This window comes from Triturus cristatus, chromosome 3_2 (assembly GCF_964204655.1).
Source record: "Triturus cristatus chromosome 3_2, aTriCri1.1, whole genome shotgun sequence".
Classification (NCBI taxonomy): domain Eukaryota; kingdom Metazoa; phylum Chordata; class Amphibia; order Caudata; family Salamandridae; genus Triturus; species Triturus cristatus.
Window position 1 is genome coordinate 796,045,381 of NC_140584.1, and position 17,945 is coordinate 796,063,325.

Sequence of the window (17,945 nt, forward strand, 5' to 3'; positions counted from 1 at the left end):
AGGTGTACATGTCTTCGTTTGCATTCAGGCCATTGGGGCTCTTGGAGTCTAGTTCTAAAATGTAACGGGTCTCCAATTGTCTAAGTTTCTTTTCTCTGTTACCGCTCCGTTTGTTTAATGGCACACTGTCAATTATAAAATATTTGAGAAGTTTGGGGTTGGAGTGATGGTGTTCAGCAAAATGGCGAGCCACAGGGTATGTGGGATCTTTGTTAGTTATTGCTCGGATGTGTTGTAATATCCTTTTGTGTCCCTGCAGCTTGGTGCTTCCCACGTACCTCAGCTTGCAGGGGCACTCAAGGACGTAAACAACACATTCAGTTTTACAGAAGAGGGCTTTGTTAATGGTGTGTTCATAATCACTAAATGCAGTTTTGTATGTTAGTGTATTGACCCCACATTGGCAGGCTTTACAACTACTGCATTTAAAGAAGCCCTTTCGCTGATTGAGCCAACTGACTTTGGATTTGGTCGTAGGGTTGTTCTGTACCAATTGGTCGCGCATGTTTGGTGCCCTTCTGTTCGTAATGGACAGTTTAGCAGGAACAGTGGGACCTAAAATGGGGTCATTTCTGATCAAAGGCCAACTGCTCTGTACAATTTTATTGATTTCAGAGTTTTGTCTACTATATCTTAAAATCATCCGAAATTCATCATTTTTGGAGCCAGGTGTAAGGTTGGGGGTGGAGATAGGTGGTTCATTGCCGTTAATTTTGAGAAGAGCTGTTCTATCAATCTTTGCACATTTGGTAATAGCTGCATCTATGCATTTTTTGGAGTAGCCACGTTCGAGGAACCTTAGGCGGCTAATGTGTTGTGCTTTTGATAGTTCCTCTTTTGTGCTACAGATTCTCTTTAACCGAATCATTTCGCCATAGGGAATGCTATGAACCAAATGTTTGGGATGTTGGCTGTTGGCGTGAAGGACTGAGTTTACCGCCGTGGGTTTGCGATGGATTTTTGTTTCAATATTGCAGTTTTGTATATAAATTTCAACATCTAAAAAAGTTACTTTCGAAGCACTGATGTCATAAGTGAAATTTAAATTAATATTGTTTGTGTTTAGCTTTTCAACAAAAGATTTTGCTTCCAACTCAGTTCCATCCCAAATTAAAAATAGATCGTCAATATAACGCCACCAACATTTTACATTATTGTTGAGGATGTACGAAAAGTTTCTGTGTAGAACATGCTCTTCCCACCACCCCATGTGGAGGCAGGCGTAGCTGGGTGAAAAGCTCGCGCCCATCGCCACACCTCGTAGTTATTGGTAGACACTGTTCTGAAATAAAAATAAATTGTTGTGTAAACAAAAGTCAATCATGTCTATAAGCATCTTGCTGTGGTCTTTGTAGATGAGTGCTCTTTTATCTAGATAATGCTGGACTGCTTTCAAACCATCCAAGTGATTGATGCTTGTATAAAGCGCTGTGATATCCATTGTAATTAGAAGGTATCCTTCCTTCCACTTGAAATTGTAGATCTTGGTTAAAAAATCCGTGGTGTCTCTAAGGTATGAAGGAAGTGCCTGTACATATTCTTGCAAAAAATAGTCGATGTATTGAGACGTGTTTTCTGTTAGGCTATTCTTTGCTGAAATAATAGGGCGCCCTGGAGGTTTAATTGAGTTTTTATGTAATTTGGGTATGAAGTAAATTTCAGGGGTGGTAGGAGTATTGTTTCGTAGAAAACCATATTCATCTTTATTGATGAGCCCCATGCTTCTCCACGCCATCAATTTGCTGTAGTAGCTCTCATTGTTCGCCTTGAGTTTTAAGGGATCGCTTCTGCGATAACATGTGGTGTCTGAGAGTTGACTGAGCGCTTCAGAGTTGTAATCTTCCTTGGACCAGATTACTAGATTTCCGCCCTTGTCGGCATTCCTTATCACAATGTCTTGATTGTTAGACAACTTTTTCATGAGTTGATTATATTTGATGTTGTGTTTACGCTTTTTGGTGTTGAGGATCTCATGATTTGTTTTGTTGATCTTTACATTCAGATTTTTTAAACCCAAGATTACTTGCTCGTGGTATACATCTATGGCATCCCTTGGCATGATGGGTACATAGACTGAGCGTGGTTTGAACTTAGATGAGCTACTTGATTTCTCAGCTTCTACAGGGTTTGTAGTGGTTGCTTCTTCTTGAGTGCCAGTGCTTGAGGCCAATGATTGCATATCTTTGAGTAGTGGCATGTCCTCATTTGTTAGACCATAGATTTGGGAGAATTCACTACGGCAAGGCGATGTTGATGTGGTGGTTATTGGGTTAGTTCCTTTCAACAGATGGTATTTTCTAAGTTTTAATTTGCGAATAGTTTTGTATACATCAATTCGGGTCGCCGCATAATTGAAAGAGCTTTCTGGGCAATAAGAGAGCCCCAGTGATAGTAATTGTAGTTCGGCGGTGTTAAGGGCCAATGATGTAAGGTTTGTCACAGTGATATTCTGCATGTGAACTGGAACATTGTCTATTTCCGATTCCACTTGCGAGTTTGGTACCGCCTGGACGTGTTTCCTTTGCTTTGCCCTTCTCCTTTCTCTGCGTTTGATTGTTTGTTTGTTGTTGTTTGCTGCGACTGTTTTTTTGGTCGGAGTGTCTGTTTTCTCTCTTCGACTAAAAAATCGAGCTCCTCCGCAAGAGATATGGCTACTGGGACTCTTTTATCACGAATCTCTGTCTCTGTTTCACTCTCTACTGCGGAACTTAGGTCCGATGTTGATGAAGCAACTTGCTGCGTTCCCTTGTAATTTGTGGATCTTGTTTGCGAAACCATATTGAATTTGGAAATTTTCATATTTTCGTATTTTTTTGCGAAAGTGAAAATGCGACCGCATTCGTAATCGGCTTTGTCGCGGTGGTATTTGTAGGTTTTACGTTCTCTGATCTTGTCTTCTTCTTTCTTTAAACGTAAACGCATTTCCTCTCTTAGTTTTTCAGATTCCGTTTTCTGATCCATGTCAGCGATTTCGCCATTCAAAGTGTCAATTTGCGTCTGTAGCTTAAGACGGTCTGACTCGGCATATTTTACTAGCAGCATCACTAGTTTTCTGGAAGAATCCAAATTGGTTTCTGCCCACTCCTTAAGCATCTGGGGATCAGGTGTTTCATAACTTGGGGCGATTAGTATACGAAGCCCTCGTGGGATTCTGCCAACATCCAGATATCGCTGTAAGGAGCGGCCCTCCCACCACTTGCTTTGTTCTCCTTTCATAAGTTTCTCTAAGCTCCGATATTTGTCGCGGAGACTTGTATTAGTTGTTGTTGCTGGTGCATTATGGGCTACGTAGTTTGAATTTGGCGTATTGTCGTCATCAAACATGGCTGTAGCGGCGGCCTCACGATCTTTTAGCGTGTCGGCTGACATTACCTCGAATTTCAAATGAATTGTCTATTTGTAGACTTGTGAAAATGTGTAACTTAAGATAAATGCTGTGTGGTCACACTATTCAAGTCAAGTCTGTAGCATACCCCTCTACCCAGCGTTCGTTCGTTGTGGAATACAGCTCCTACCTCACGGCTGCTGTCGGCACTCCTCGGGTCCTTCGGCTCGAGTTGGTGTCGTCCTGCTACGCCTGGGTTGGTAGGTTTGTGTTATCCTCTGGTGCTGCGTTGCTGGGGGGCTGAACTGACGATAATCCTCCCGGATTGTAACTGGATGTCCGTTGCCGGACGGCGTCTTCTTTGAGTGTCGTCAGCCCAATGCGAGGGGGGGTCCGTGTAAAACCGGAGAAGGCAGAACCGGTATATAAGTACATATATATGTGCATATATATACACACATATATATATTCTAAATGCTGATTATTGTTCGATAGTTTTGAATATAATTATATATATTTGTATGCATAAAGTTATATTTAAAACTATCGAACAATATGTCAACATTTAGAAATAAAACTTAAATTAGTGTTTCCCATAGAAGGACATAACTGATAAAAAAAAATTCAAACTAAACTAACCAATAAAATCAAATTATAAATAACCTTAACCAATAAAATCAGACAAACAATTAAATCAGCAATAAAAAAGGCACACTAATGTTATCAACAAAAGACTTCTAAAGCAACAAACACTGCAAGACGACAAAAGTCTGCCAGATTCTCTAACCAGACCCTTATAGAATAAATATACACATATCTATAACTACCTAAGCCATTGTCACACCACTCGCATATGATGTAAATTCTTTAATAATCTGGTATATGATGTACTCAAGCCAGTGATAGCTGTCCATTTTTGTCATTGACAATTGTTGTAATCCATGTAAAAACCTAATGAAAAAGAATTAAGAAAAGAAAAAAACATCTATAACTACCTAAGTAAGTAACTAATATGTATATTTAAACTAAAAGATTAACAAGTAATTAACAAAACTTCTATCGCTACCTAAAAGAAACCACTACGACTTTGAAAAGTGATATCCTGCCAGAAAACAACTTTCACAAACCAGCAAAAAGATATAACAAAGTAAGTGTACATCATTTATTAAAACATATCAACTCGCCCCAATAACGAGCTAAAATAAACCTAACAACCTCCACAAACTACCAGCAAATAAACATTTAAAGTGAAGCTGGTGCTTTTTTTTCCTTCCAACAGAAATGGAAATACCTGATCCACATTACAACACCTTCAATGTTGCAAAACAGTGTGAAACATCTAAAAAGAACACACATGTAGGTATAAAAAGTAGAAGCAGTTTATAGTTTTACATGTAAATAACAAACGTATAAACTTTTAAAAAGTGTATTTATTTATACTATTACACTACATTCAGATACGACACAGTAAGCCAAATATATAACATCTCAGAAATCAAAGCAATTGTAAAGTCACATGGGTTCCACCTACAACCAAGAAAGTGCATCAGCAGAAAATGTGGATGGGAAATGTACCAAATATTATTCTAATGCATGCTATGGGAGGGCCTCTACAAAAGATGATGTTGTAATTTATGTATTAGAACACAATCATCCCCAAAATGTGAGCGAAATAGTAGTAAGAGAGGTATTGCAGGATATAAGAAAGGCAAGCACTATCTCCCAGGAATCCACAACCAAATCCTAAAAGAAAGACAGCCTAAAGTCTCAGACCACATCACAGCACAAGAACCTCCTATATACACTTTAAACCTTTTAATTGCATCAACTAAAAAAGCCATCAGTGTGACACCTTCTGCCTCTAGAAGATACCAAGACATAGAAATACCTGTCTGTCAAATGTCCAGGTTGCCACAGCTTGTATCGAGCTACTAGCTGGGAGTTGAATTACTAATGGATTGTGATCCTATATTAATCTAGGTAAAAGCTCACAGTTAATCCTTTCTGGTATTAAATTAGAAACAAAAAAATAATCTAATAGTACAAAATTTTCAGTGAGGGGCAGAGAAGTACGTATACCCTGGCTCAGCCTGTTGCTGCCTTTGACAGATATCAACCAGACCATGTTCCTGACAGAGCCCCTGTAGAGCCTTAAAAATCTTACCCTTCCTGCCCAAGTAAGGAACATTACTGTGAAGATTAAAATTGCCATTTAGGTGGATATTAAAATCCCCGCAAAGAACTATCGGAGAGGGCCATAAAGCGAGTTCAATATTCAGAAAACCTAGGCTAGTAGGATCATCCAAATGTGAACCATAGAGAGAGCAAATAGCGTATGGTGTACCCCTAATAATTGCTTCTAGAATTGCCCATCTACCTGGGTTGTCTTCCTTAACACGCTTGCTCATTAATATGCCGTGCCTTGCCATTATGGCCACTCCATGGGTGTTAGTAGCTTGTCAGGTGCATGCGAGGAGATCAAGACCCAGATCCTTTAACCAGCCTCGATTATTCCAGGAGATATGAGTTTTCTGAAGACATAATACGTCGATCCGCATATATCTAATAAGTTGCGCTAGTATACCTCTCTTTTTCCTCTCGTTAAGGCCACAGGAATTTAAAGAGCAAACTGGGACATAATTGTTCCTATCCGTCATACCTAAAAGTTTCAATTAACAGCGCATAGTAGCGCAGACACTTTGCCACAAATTTTCTTAAAGGAATTACAAAAAAGAAAGCTTATCTAGGTGTTGATTATTGCCAAAGTTGCAATGTTTACCATAGCTACACATACGAGAAAATACTTGTGTGCCCCCGCTCACCCCCTCACCCTCTCACCCTGGAACCCCCCTAATAGAGCCCTCCCCCTCCAACCCCAACCCCCCCCTCCCACCCCCTACCGCATGGGGACCGACAGTCCCTGGTGATGCTGAGCTTCAACACCAACCCCTTCACACTGCTAGACCTTTAACCATATACAGCATAAGTGATAAAGCAATTAAGAACATCCAACAAAGGAAAAAAGAAAAAAAAGATAGCAAAGAAAACGGGAAGAGGGGAAACATAGAGTCTCTGGGTAAAAAAGAACCAAGTGGAGAATCACTAACAGTCAGAGAAAACCTTTAAGTCCTTAAAGTTCAAGGCTCGAAGAGAGCAGTTTTCAACTGAACAGCAGAAAAAAAGACACAGCATTCTGACAAAAGGATTTTAAGATGGTTTCAATGACAATAAAAATTCTTTGGCCTGAATTTCTGATTGAAAATACTGCCTTTGGCCCTGAGAGACCACCTTCAGTTTCGCCGGATTAAGGAGAAAGACCTGAGCCCCCTTTGCCTGGAATTCCGGGATTAATTGGCAGAGAAGCCAGCGCTTTTCAACTGTCTTTTGACAAAAATCAGGGCGCACAAAGAAATCGCACCCCTTCCAGGCCCTTTTCCGATCTGGCCTAGCAAAATCATATAAGGATTCCCTGGCCAAAAAGTTGCTGAGAGAAATCAAAATAGCGCGTGGGCGATTATCAGATTGCCCCCCTGCTCTGCGTTGATTGAAAGGGAAGCAATGGGTCCTTTGGATTTGAGTCTTCCAGTCCCATTGCTGCAGATCTGGGAAGGCCTCTTCAAAGAGCTCGATCATGAACTGGCGGGTATCCGACCCTTCTTTACCCTCAGGAATGCCCAAAATTCGCAAATTGCTACGCCTAGCCCGATTTTCAAGATCAGCCAGTTTTAACCAGCTATCATCTCTTATAGATTGCATTGATTCAGTCTTATTGTTCTGCATGGCCAGCTTGTCTTCCAGCTGGGAGATCCTGGCTTCTGCCTCTCCAATTCTTGTTGCGAAGTCCGAGCATGTTTTAGCAATCCTACGAATGGAGTTTTGCAATTTTCTACAGGCACCTTGTGTCCAAGAGCTCTCGGCCCTTGTTTCCTCCCGGTGGGCCATAATCACTTGGTATATTGTGGAGAGTGTAATTTCTTCAGAGCAATTAGACTTAATGCCAGGTTCTACAGATATTTCTCCATTTTCTTAATTCTCTTTCCCCTCCATGTCTGGCGAGTAGGAGTAATCCCAAGTCATGATACCGGTGGCCCCCTCGGCCGATGTGGGGAAGGCGGAAAGATCTCTCAGTTTCTTTACTGTCCCAGGATTATGCAAAGATCTATCACGCTCTGCTTCCCAATGTAAGCTGCTTGTGTCGATCCCTTCACAAGCCTAAACTTTATCACGGCTGTCGTCTTCAGAGAAATTAGAGTGATCCGATAGAGAAAAGAATTTATCAACAGCATCCTCTTCCCTACCGGTAGATTTGTTACCTTCTCTGTGGGTGGCTATATTAGTTGTCAACTATGTCAAAACCCCCTGTATCCTGAACATCCCGTGAGGGTACTCCATTTCCCATAATACATTGGGATTGCTGTGTAAGAGTTGTGCAGACTGTTGTTGCCGAGGGGAGAGACTCCGTAATGCCACCATACTCGCCACTTGCATCAGGGAGCTTGATCGCCTCCTGCTGCCCCCCGAGTAGGGATCCCGCCAACAGCAGCCACCTCCCCACCAGTACCGCCGCCGTTTTCTCTCGCGCCAAGAGAGCTGAGTCATTTATTCTTCCTGAGAGAGATGAGCCGGAGCCACTAGCTGCATTACCAACCGTTTTGCCTCTAACAGTCTGTGCCTTAAAGAGCGCCGGCACGGTTTGCTTACCGCGAGTAGCGGTTCCATTCTTGCCCAACTTTAACTGCTCACCGGAGCCCGATATTTCAACCACGGATCGACGATTTGCGGCTTCAGAGCTTATTCCGTCAGCGGCACCGACAGCACCAACAGGAGCTGTCTTTCCAGAGATTTCCGAGCTGGCCGGCATGCCGCGCCCCCTTAGCCCCTGGCTGCTTGTCTTCTGCGGCATTGCCACAGTATTCTCTGTCAATGTAGCCGGGAAAGGTGAAACAATTGCTGGGCTAAACAGACTCCGGGATGCCAGACGACAAGGGAGCGGGACTCCCCACAGCCAGAGCCACGATCTCCAAATCATCCACACAGACACAGGGCTGGCAAGAGATGTAAGTGGTGTCTATTTCTTCATGAATCCAGTTTTTCCCCTCACAAATCGATGTTCAGAATCACGGTAGGAATAGGTCTTAGCAGGAGAGAGTAAGTGGTCTGCTCACTCGGCCGTCCGAACGGCCGCCATGTTGCCTCCCGCGTTGTATGCCTGGACATTTGACAGAAAGCTATTACTAGATCAGGAATATTGCATATATATGGCTAAGTGGATCGTTGAGTTTTTTGGCAGGAATTAGGGCACTGCATCTGAGTTAATAGTCTGGGATGCATTTAAGGCAGCAGTGAGGGGTGAGACCCTTAGTTTCTCCTTCATCGACAGAGGATGATAAAAGAGAAGATCAATGACTGGGTGGGTCAGCTTCGGGAAGCTGAGGAAGAGCTCATCCAGGTAATTGGAGATCTGCAGAAAAGAGAGGAATGTCAACGGCAGATTGCAGCTGTACGAACTAAGATACACCAACATTATGGGGAGGGTCTAGCTATCAAATTTATTCAGCATCGGGCTGACATATACGAATTTGGTGAAAATACTGGCAGATTGTTGGCTAAACGCTTACAACAAAGGGGAGTTTCTAATAGAATCTGCTGAATAAAAAATCAAAGGGGACAGATTCAGCATCTGCCGGCAAGGGTCCTGGAGGTCTTTCAGGAATTTTACCAGGGGCTCTATTCCACTGAGAAGGATGCTCCAGCAATGTCAGGGAGGATTTTCTCCGCGACTATGTAACCTCACAGGTTACTCCAGAACAGAGAGATATGCTTTCCGCACCGATCTCTTATGAGGAGATCGAATCTGCTATAACTTCGTTGGCGGCTGGTAAGGCTGCAGGCCCCGACTCATTACCTCTGGAATTCTTTCGCACATTTAGACAAACTCTCTATGGCGAGCTTGAATCCCTATTTCTACGAGCTCAGAATGGTCAGACTCCCGACTCATGGCACAAAACTACTATTGTAGTCTTCGAAAAAAAGGATAAGCCAGAACTTAGTCCCTCATCCTACCGACCTATCTCTTTAATATGTGCTAACAGCAAGATTTATTCCAAAATAATTGCGTTAAGGCTCAGAAAGGTTATTGCTCCCCTGGTGTCCATCCGCCAACATGGTTTCATCCCGGGTCGTGATACATCAGACCACGTTAGGCGGGCAATAGCCTTGTTAGATTGGGTCTAGGCCTCAGAGTCACCCTTGAGGATGATCCTGTTGGACGCCGAGAAGGCGTTCGACAGGGTCTCCTGGGGGTTTTTCTGGTTGATGCTGAAGACCAAAGGGCTTCCGCAGGAATTTATCGCAGCTATACAGGCTTTGTATGTTTCTCCTGAGGCCCGCATTCGGATCTCTGGACAAGAATCCAATTCATTCCCTATTAGCAGAGGAACCCGCCAAGGATGCCCCTGCTCTCCGCTATTATTTTCAATATATATTGACCCTTTTCTTAGCAAACTAGATGCCAATTCACAGATCAAAGTGGCTATGGTCAATGGCATTGCGTATAAAACACTAGCCTATGCTTACGACATCGCCATTTTTACGACCAATATAAGATCTGCTCTTCCTGCAGTGTATGATCTTGCGAAACAGTTTGGTTCTGTTTCCAGTTATAAGTTAAACGCCGACAAAACCCAGGTCATACACTCGGACATCTCAATACCGGAAGATATTCCAACTGTATTGGCAGCAATGTATTTGGGTGTGAAGATTACTGCCGATTATAAAAAATACTGATCAGACACTCGCAAGATTAGATCACTTGCATCTTTAATTGCACAGACGGTGCAATGTTATTAAAATGATGATTTTCCCCAAATTTTTATATTTGTTTCGGACAATACCCCTAGAATTCCCGGCTTCTTGTATTTCTAGAGTATGTACCAGATTTTTATGGGGATATCATAAAGCTAGAAGGGCAGCTAAATAGCTAATTCTTCCAAGACTCAGGGGGGTTGGGGACTACCTTCTCTAACACTATATCACTGGGCAGCACTACTATAACAAAAAGGGATACTGTTGGTTGGGGCTAAGGCAGTAGTCCCTGAACCGGTCAGACCTACTATTTATGAAGTCTTACTTGGGGAGGATGCTCGATATTGCTTAACCAAAGTTATTGAACCAAGCTATTACAAGAAAACAAAATTTAAAATCATTCAATCTGCTTACGCTATCTGGAAAAAATGCAGTATTTCGAATATAAATGCTCATACCCCTCTGTTCTCATATGGGCTTTTACCGCCAATCTTTCAGGACCAGATAACTACTAGCTGGGGGGCTCTTGGAATTAATGTCTTGGGGGATTTCTTTTGTGACAGTCAAATCACTTCGCTCTCTAAACTACAAGAAAAATGTGGGCTCCCCATGAGACACTTCTTTAACTTTTTACAGATTAGAAGTTTTTGGGTTAACACTTTGACACAGGGGAGGGTCAAGTTTGGGAAAATACCCCTGGTGGGTACTATAGCGACTAGGTCCCGGATTGGGAAAATGTATCAAATGCTGCTATCTGCTCTCCCTGATGATTTGGCTATCCAGAACGATAGATGGGACAGGAAATTTGGACAGGAGGGCACTGATCTGGAAGCATCTCTGGAATTGGCTAATCAGATTTTAATAAATGGCAGCTTGAGAGCTCAACATTATATGTCTGCCTTCGACTTATATTACACCCCGGGAAAAATCTCTAAGTGGTCTGGGTCACGTGGGAATTCATGTAGGAGGTGAGGGGCACTGGCTGCTGACACGATCCATATGTTCTTCGCTTGCCCTAAGCTTGTTAAATATGTACAAGATATTGAATTATTCTTGGGCCAGACCCTTGGCAAGGTGATCTCAATAACATCTGGTCTAGTGATCCTGGGGATAGATCGGACTCAGAACATGGCGGGGTGGACCAGATCGGAAATAGGCCTAGTTTTTATTGCAATGGCCATTTTGAGAGCAGGTATTACATCTCAATGGATTAGCCGGATCCCCCCACGCTTATAAATTGGAGGGCTAGGTTACTTGCTATATATAGTATGGAATCAGCGGTATACAGGTTAAAAGGTCATAGGAGACACGAAATGGGCAAGAAATTATGGGCGCCAGTAACCAGCTAGATAGGGTGAATTATGTTTTCTTTTGTCATATCTGCCATTATGTATTTTGATCCTGTTTAGTTAATAGAAAATGCCTGTCATCTTTTATAGTTTCTGTTTTTCTTCTAGCATTGATTTGCCAATTAATGACTCTGATGTATGTTGTGCCATAACTATTGTTATTGATAATGCATAAATAAAGATTTTTATAAATATAAAAAAGACATAGAAATACCTGAACATTTTACAATGACACATAATGAGAAACCTTTCCTTTTGATATGACAATCTAAACAATGTGAAACTAATTCTAATATTCTTTACAGACAATAACTTACTACAACCAAGGCTTTGTCAAACCGGGATAATGTAAGGGACCTTCAAAATGTGTCCCAAACCATACACTCAGATATACACCAAGCATGTTGAATATCAAAACACAAATATCTCTTTTACATATGCCCTACTACCAAACAAACAAAGCAGCACTTACTACAAACTTTTAAACCGCATTAAACATAAAACAAATAACCATTACCCACAAAAAATAATCATAGACTTTGAACAATTAAAAAAAATACCCCCCACAGCCATACAAGGTTGTTACTATCATTCAATCAAAGCATATGGCGATACCTCCAACAATCTGCACTACGGCCTCATTACGATGGCAGTGGGACAGCCTTGATAGCACGTCGGTGGTGGCCCCACTGCGGTTCCACTGCCAACAGCCCTTCAGTTCGACCGCCACATTACAATGCTGGTGGTCGGACCCTTGTATATCGGCGGATGGACTGCCTCCTCAACCAGGATCAGTGATCCCGACTGGGCAGCGGTCAAAATTGTTATCCTGAATGGGGGCGGTCCCGAGACAGGCACCGGGATTACGATGTCCCTTTTTTATGGCCTTTTCATGACAAGGAAGGGACTTTTGGGGCCACAAATAGGGCCCCCGTCCCTTGTGGGTCACCGCAAAGTGGACCTGGGGGCAAGTAAAGTTAGGACTCCTAACTTTAGGACTCCTAAATGCCTTCTGTGAATACCGAAAGTCTTAAAGTTAGGATTTTTCTCAGTTTAAGAATAGTAAAGTTAGGAGTCCTAATTTTAGGACTCCTAAACTGAGAAAAATCCTAACTTTAAGACTTTCGGTATTCACAGAAGGCATTTAGGAGTCCTAAAGTTAGGAGTCCTAACTTTACTACTCCTAAACTAAGAAAAATCCTAACTTTAAGACTTCCCGTATTCACAGAAGGCATTTAGGAGTCCTAAAGTTAGGACTCCTAACTTCTGTGCATTCTGTGAATACCAAAATGAGTAAGTGCCTTCTGTGAACACCAAAATGAGTAGGTGCCTTCTGTGAATACCAAAATGGTAGTAAGTTTAGGATTTTGTCTTAAGTTAGTTCTGTGAATCAGGCCCACCGTTATTAGCTCTGTATCTGAAAAATGTAGTCTCTCACAAAGGACTAGGCAAGGATGCCCCCTTTCACCCCTGCTCTTTCTCCCAGCTATAGAACCATTCAACAACTCCATCATCACAGGAATTCCTTTTAACTCCGTTAACATATAAAGTAGCAGCCTATGCAGACAATGTCCTCATCCTCTCTGAAGACGCAGAAACAGCAATCCCCCAAATCCTTACGATAATCAATACCTATTCCTATGCCTCTGGCTACAACATCAACAAGGAGAAAATGGAAGGGAGTTTATCTGGGAGAACATGGCGGCCGTGAGTTGAGCGGTCGCTTGCTGTGCCGATAAAGTTCCTGGGATGCCTCGCTAAATAAGCCTCGTCAGAAACAGTAAAAAGGTGTTGGAAAGGGGGTTTATAGATATCGTTTGAATATTATCATAAGATATATATCGGAAAATTGCGAAATAATTAAGTAACTGTTTAATTTGCCGGCTTACCTGGAGATGTGTTTGGTGACGCGGACGGACCTTCCGCGTTGCCTTGCTGCCGCCCCGGAGTTGAGGAGGGGGCGGGAGTCCACGGCTCGCCGGCTGTTCCGCGGATGTGTATCCGGGGGCGGAGTAGGCAGAGCCAGCACTAGGCGGACGGCGGGAGCCGTGATACTCACCACGCTGGAGAAAGAAGGTGAGAAAGAATGTGAGGAGCCAGTAGCGGTGTCGGCTGCGTCGGCAGGCAGCAGAGACTGCGCTTTAAGCCAGTTAGAGACCAAGGAGTTGGGGCGAGTGAAGGTACAGGAGGCTCAAGGGCTGGATAAGGGCAATAATAGACAGGATTCCCGGGTCGATAATCCTCTTGATAATCCTCTTGTGTCGCATGTTGCACCTTATAGCCTGAGGCGGAAAAGGGGCTCAGCGTCCAACAAATTAGCTCATTCAGCCAGTGGCACAGCATGTACAACAAGTGGAAGTGAAACCGGAATTAGGGAAAAACGCCAAAGAAACAATAACTTTAAGAGCTTTGAAAGTTAGGCCCGGAAAAGGAAATAAGAAGGGCAAAGGAGTTGGTGCATTCGAGCCCCAGACACAGGAGATACACAAGTTTGACGTGAGTGACATTAATATGGAAATTAAGGATATTAATAAAGATATCAATAAAGTCACTCACAAAGAACCCCCACGAGGTAAAGACTTTTTTGAAAAGAAGTCAGCAGGAGACAGCGAAGACACCCCTTTCCACTATCGAGTGTACAAAGGAAAAGGAAAGGATACAAAATTTACTAAGAAGAAAGGCTTTCCCTTAGATCCTAAGGTGAGAGTAACGCCATCTTTGAGGTCATATTTTAAAGTCCTCCCTCAAGTGTTGGATGTGGTGAGATAAGGAGAATCCCTTAGGGAAAGTCAAGATCCGTTTGGCTTAGAAAAGCCGTCTTGTCATCTTGTAAGAATAACTTCAGAGAACTCTCAGCTCCAGAAGATCTCTAATGTTTCTAACGAGTGTTCTTTACATTATCTACCATTGACCCCCCCACCGTCTATAGAGGGTCTATTGCCAAACCCAATAAACACACAAGAGATGCCTGTTGAGCAATTTGAGCAATCGGATATACAGCCGTGTCAGTCAAATATTTCCAGCTCCCTGGATGAAATAAAAGACAAAGGGGGCGGTAGCTCAGATGATGTAATAAAGAGTGCTGATGTAGTTAACCCGGGCGGTGCTGCCCAAATGGGAGCCATTGAAAGAGTTAATGGGGTAGGAGGCGTAGGTCCTGGGGACTCATTAATCACAGGAAGTTCATTAGAGGTGCTATTTTCTACCATGGCATCCGACATTAAAAAGGGATTCGCAGTTTCAGAGTCAAACCAAGGAGACATCAGACTTTTTTGCGAGTCCCTGGATAAGAAGCTCGACACTTTAAGCTCCAGGACGGTAGCCCTAGGAAATTCCGTGGAAGAACTTAAAATGGATCTGGGAGCGGCCCAAAAATACATCCTAACCCTAAAAAAGGAAGAGGCCTCACTCCAGGATCGAATGGAGGTACTAGAAAATCACTCTAGGCGCAATAACTTGCGTCTTTTGAAGGTACCGGAGGGAAGAGAGGGAGAGGATATTAAATCTTTTATCATAACCCTCATAAAGGAAGCAGTGGGGACTGAAGAGACGGAGAAGGAATTAAGACTAGACATACAAAGGATTCATAGAGATCCCTTTAGGAGACATCCTAACAGAACTAAACCTAGAAAAATTTTAATGAATTTCCTTACTTTTGATTTAAAAGAGAAGATTCTATCTGCGGCTTTTAAACTGAAATCGCTGAAATCAAGGGATTTTACTTTCGAGATCAGGTCGGACCTTTCACGAGTCACTTTGGACCGTCAGTGGGAGCTGGGGAAAAGAATGGAGGACTTTAAGAAGTTGGGGGCAACTGTCCAACTCAAATTCCCGGCGCAATTAAAAATTATGTATAACAACAAAATGCACAATGTACGATCAGTGCAGGAGGCTGACGACCTTCTTGAGAACTTAAAAATCTGAAGACCACTTAGAGAAGCAGTACACTTGGTAGAGTAAAGGATACAATTTCACATATCTGGCGGGGCGAGACATTATTATTAGTAGGTAAAAATGAGTCAGAACAGGGCTTACTGGTAGGCAGAATCTGGACTCGTCCAGGGAAATAGGGGTAGGGTTCTCCAGGGGGGGGCAGAAGGGGGGTGTGGGTAGCACGGGTAGGGCAGCAGAGGGGAAAAAAAGAAAAAAAAGAAATCCTCTTTCGACTTCTAACCCTAGCAGGTTTTATGCTATGCTGTTTCTGGTTTGGCTTAGACATCCTACGGGGTGAGATAGTGAATAATTGCGGTCCCCTAAACCTCCTATGAGAACGTTTCATTGTTTTTATTGGAATGTAAATGGCCTTCGAGTTAAGAGCAGGAGAGAAAAAATCTTTCAGTACTTAAAGGACTCGCCTGCACAGATAATCATACTTCAAGAAACCCACCTTATCAAAAAAGAGATTTTGGAATTTTGTGGGAAACTTAGATGGGTAGAACATTGTTTTTGTTCTGGGCAATCAGGAAATATTAGGGGGGTTGCTATTTTAATCAAAAAGCAAATCAATGCTAGCCTTTTGAAGGTTTTGACGGATAATAGCGGTAGATGGGTGATAGCTTGTATTTCTGCCCAAAGTATGCCGATCACATTAGTTGAGTATTATGGCCCAAATCGGGACGACCCCTCGACTTTAAAAACAATTTTTTCTAATGTGTTGGGGTTGCCTGACACGTTAATTTTTGCAGGAGATTTTAACATAGTATTAAATCCCCTATTGGATAAATCTCCAAGCTGTAGGGCAAATCTACCATCTAAGTCTAGAGCCTATTTAAAAACAATGATGGCACAAAATGCGTTAGTCGATATTTGGAGAGAAAGGTCGGGAACCCAAGTTGGAGTGTCCTTTTATAACTAAAAATATAGACATAAATCCAGGATCGACTACCTCTTAATAAGTAATGATCTTAGAGGTAACATCCAAGATATAGGCTATTTGACCCCTCATCTTTCCGATCATGCGGCAATTTGGATGGACTTAAAAATTGCGGAGAAGGTTCAACAAAGGGTCTGGTCATTTGACCGCACACTTGTTTTAGATAAGGGGGAAATCGGATATTTGTCCCAAGAAATAAAAACTTTCCTAAACATCAATATCGGTTCAGCAGATCCTATGGTGGTTTGGGATACTCTCAAATCCTTTTTGAGGGGCTTGGTTACAAACAGGATGTCGTACAAATATAGACGGTATATAGAAGAAATTTCATCTATTGAGAAACAAATGAAAGAAGAGGAAAAGAAGATTATTACAGAAACCAATCCAGATGTAATTCAGCAATTAATAACAAATTTGAACTCCCTGAAAGCCAAGTTAGATAGTATAGTTCAGACTAGAATATCTAACAGGTGGGAGGTGAGCAAACTTGCCCATTTTGAGTATGGTGAGGGTGCAGGCAGGTTACTAGCCTGGAAAGCCAAATCAGACAGAGTGCGTAACCTGATAAAACAGATAGACGATGCAGGTATTAAAACCTGCAGCGAAGAAGGGATAGGAGATGCTTTCCATACTTTTTTTTAAAGAACTTTACGATGATGATGTTGGCGTAGATACCATGTTATCAAAAGATTGGCTAAAATCAATCCATCTGCTAGTTTTAGAATCTAACAATTGAGAGAAGCTGGAGGTCGAATTTTCCCATCAGGAAGTGAGGAAAGCTCTTCTATCCTGCAAAACAGGCAAGGCAGCAGGGCCGGATGGCCTTCCTGCCAAAGTGTATAAATCCCTAGGCGAGGAGATAATTCCTTTTATGACTATAATCTTTAATAAAATCTTGATAGAAGGGGATAAACCACCATCCTCGTGGGGAGAAGCAAATATCACCCTGATCTTAAAACCGGGTAAACCAGCTACAAAGTGTGGGTCGTATAGACCTATCTCTCTCCTTAACTCTGATTATAAGGTTTTTACTAAGATCTTGGCCGACAGGTTGGGTGGAGTTGCAGGCGATCTATTGCATACTGACCAGAAAGGTTTTATAAAAGGCAGAAATCTCTTTGATTTAACACATGACCTTATAGGCGTGATAGATTGTGCCTCCAATTTTGATCTTCCCTTGGCAGTAATGACACTGGATGCAACAAAAGCCTTTGATAGGGTAAATTGGAATTATCTTGCGGCTGTATTGGAGAAATTAAACTTTGGCCCAAAATTTCGACTAATTATAAATCTCATTTATAGTGACTCTTCGGCTAGGTTGGTAATCAATGGTAAACTGACTAAACCTTTTAGTATTAAGGAACTAGACAGGACTGCCCCCTCTCCCCACTCCTTTTTGACCTGTACATTGAGCCGTTTGCTCAGTGTCTTAGGGAAGAAACAGCTATTTTACCATTTAAGAGTGGTACATGGGAGAGGAAGGTAGCCCTCTATGCAGATGATATTCTTATTTTATCATCAGATCTAGAGTCATCATTTCCTCCGGTAATCAGGTTAGCTGAAGAATTCGGCCGAGTCTCTGGATATGAGATCA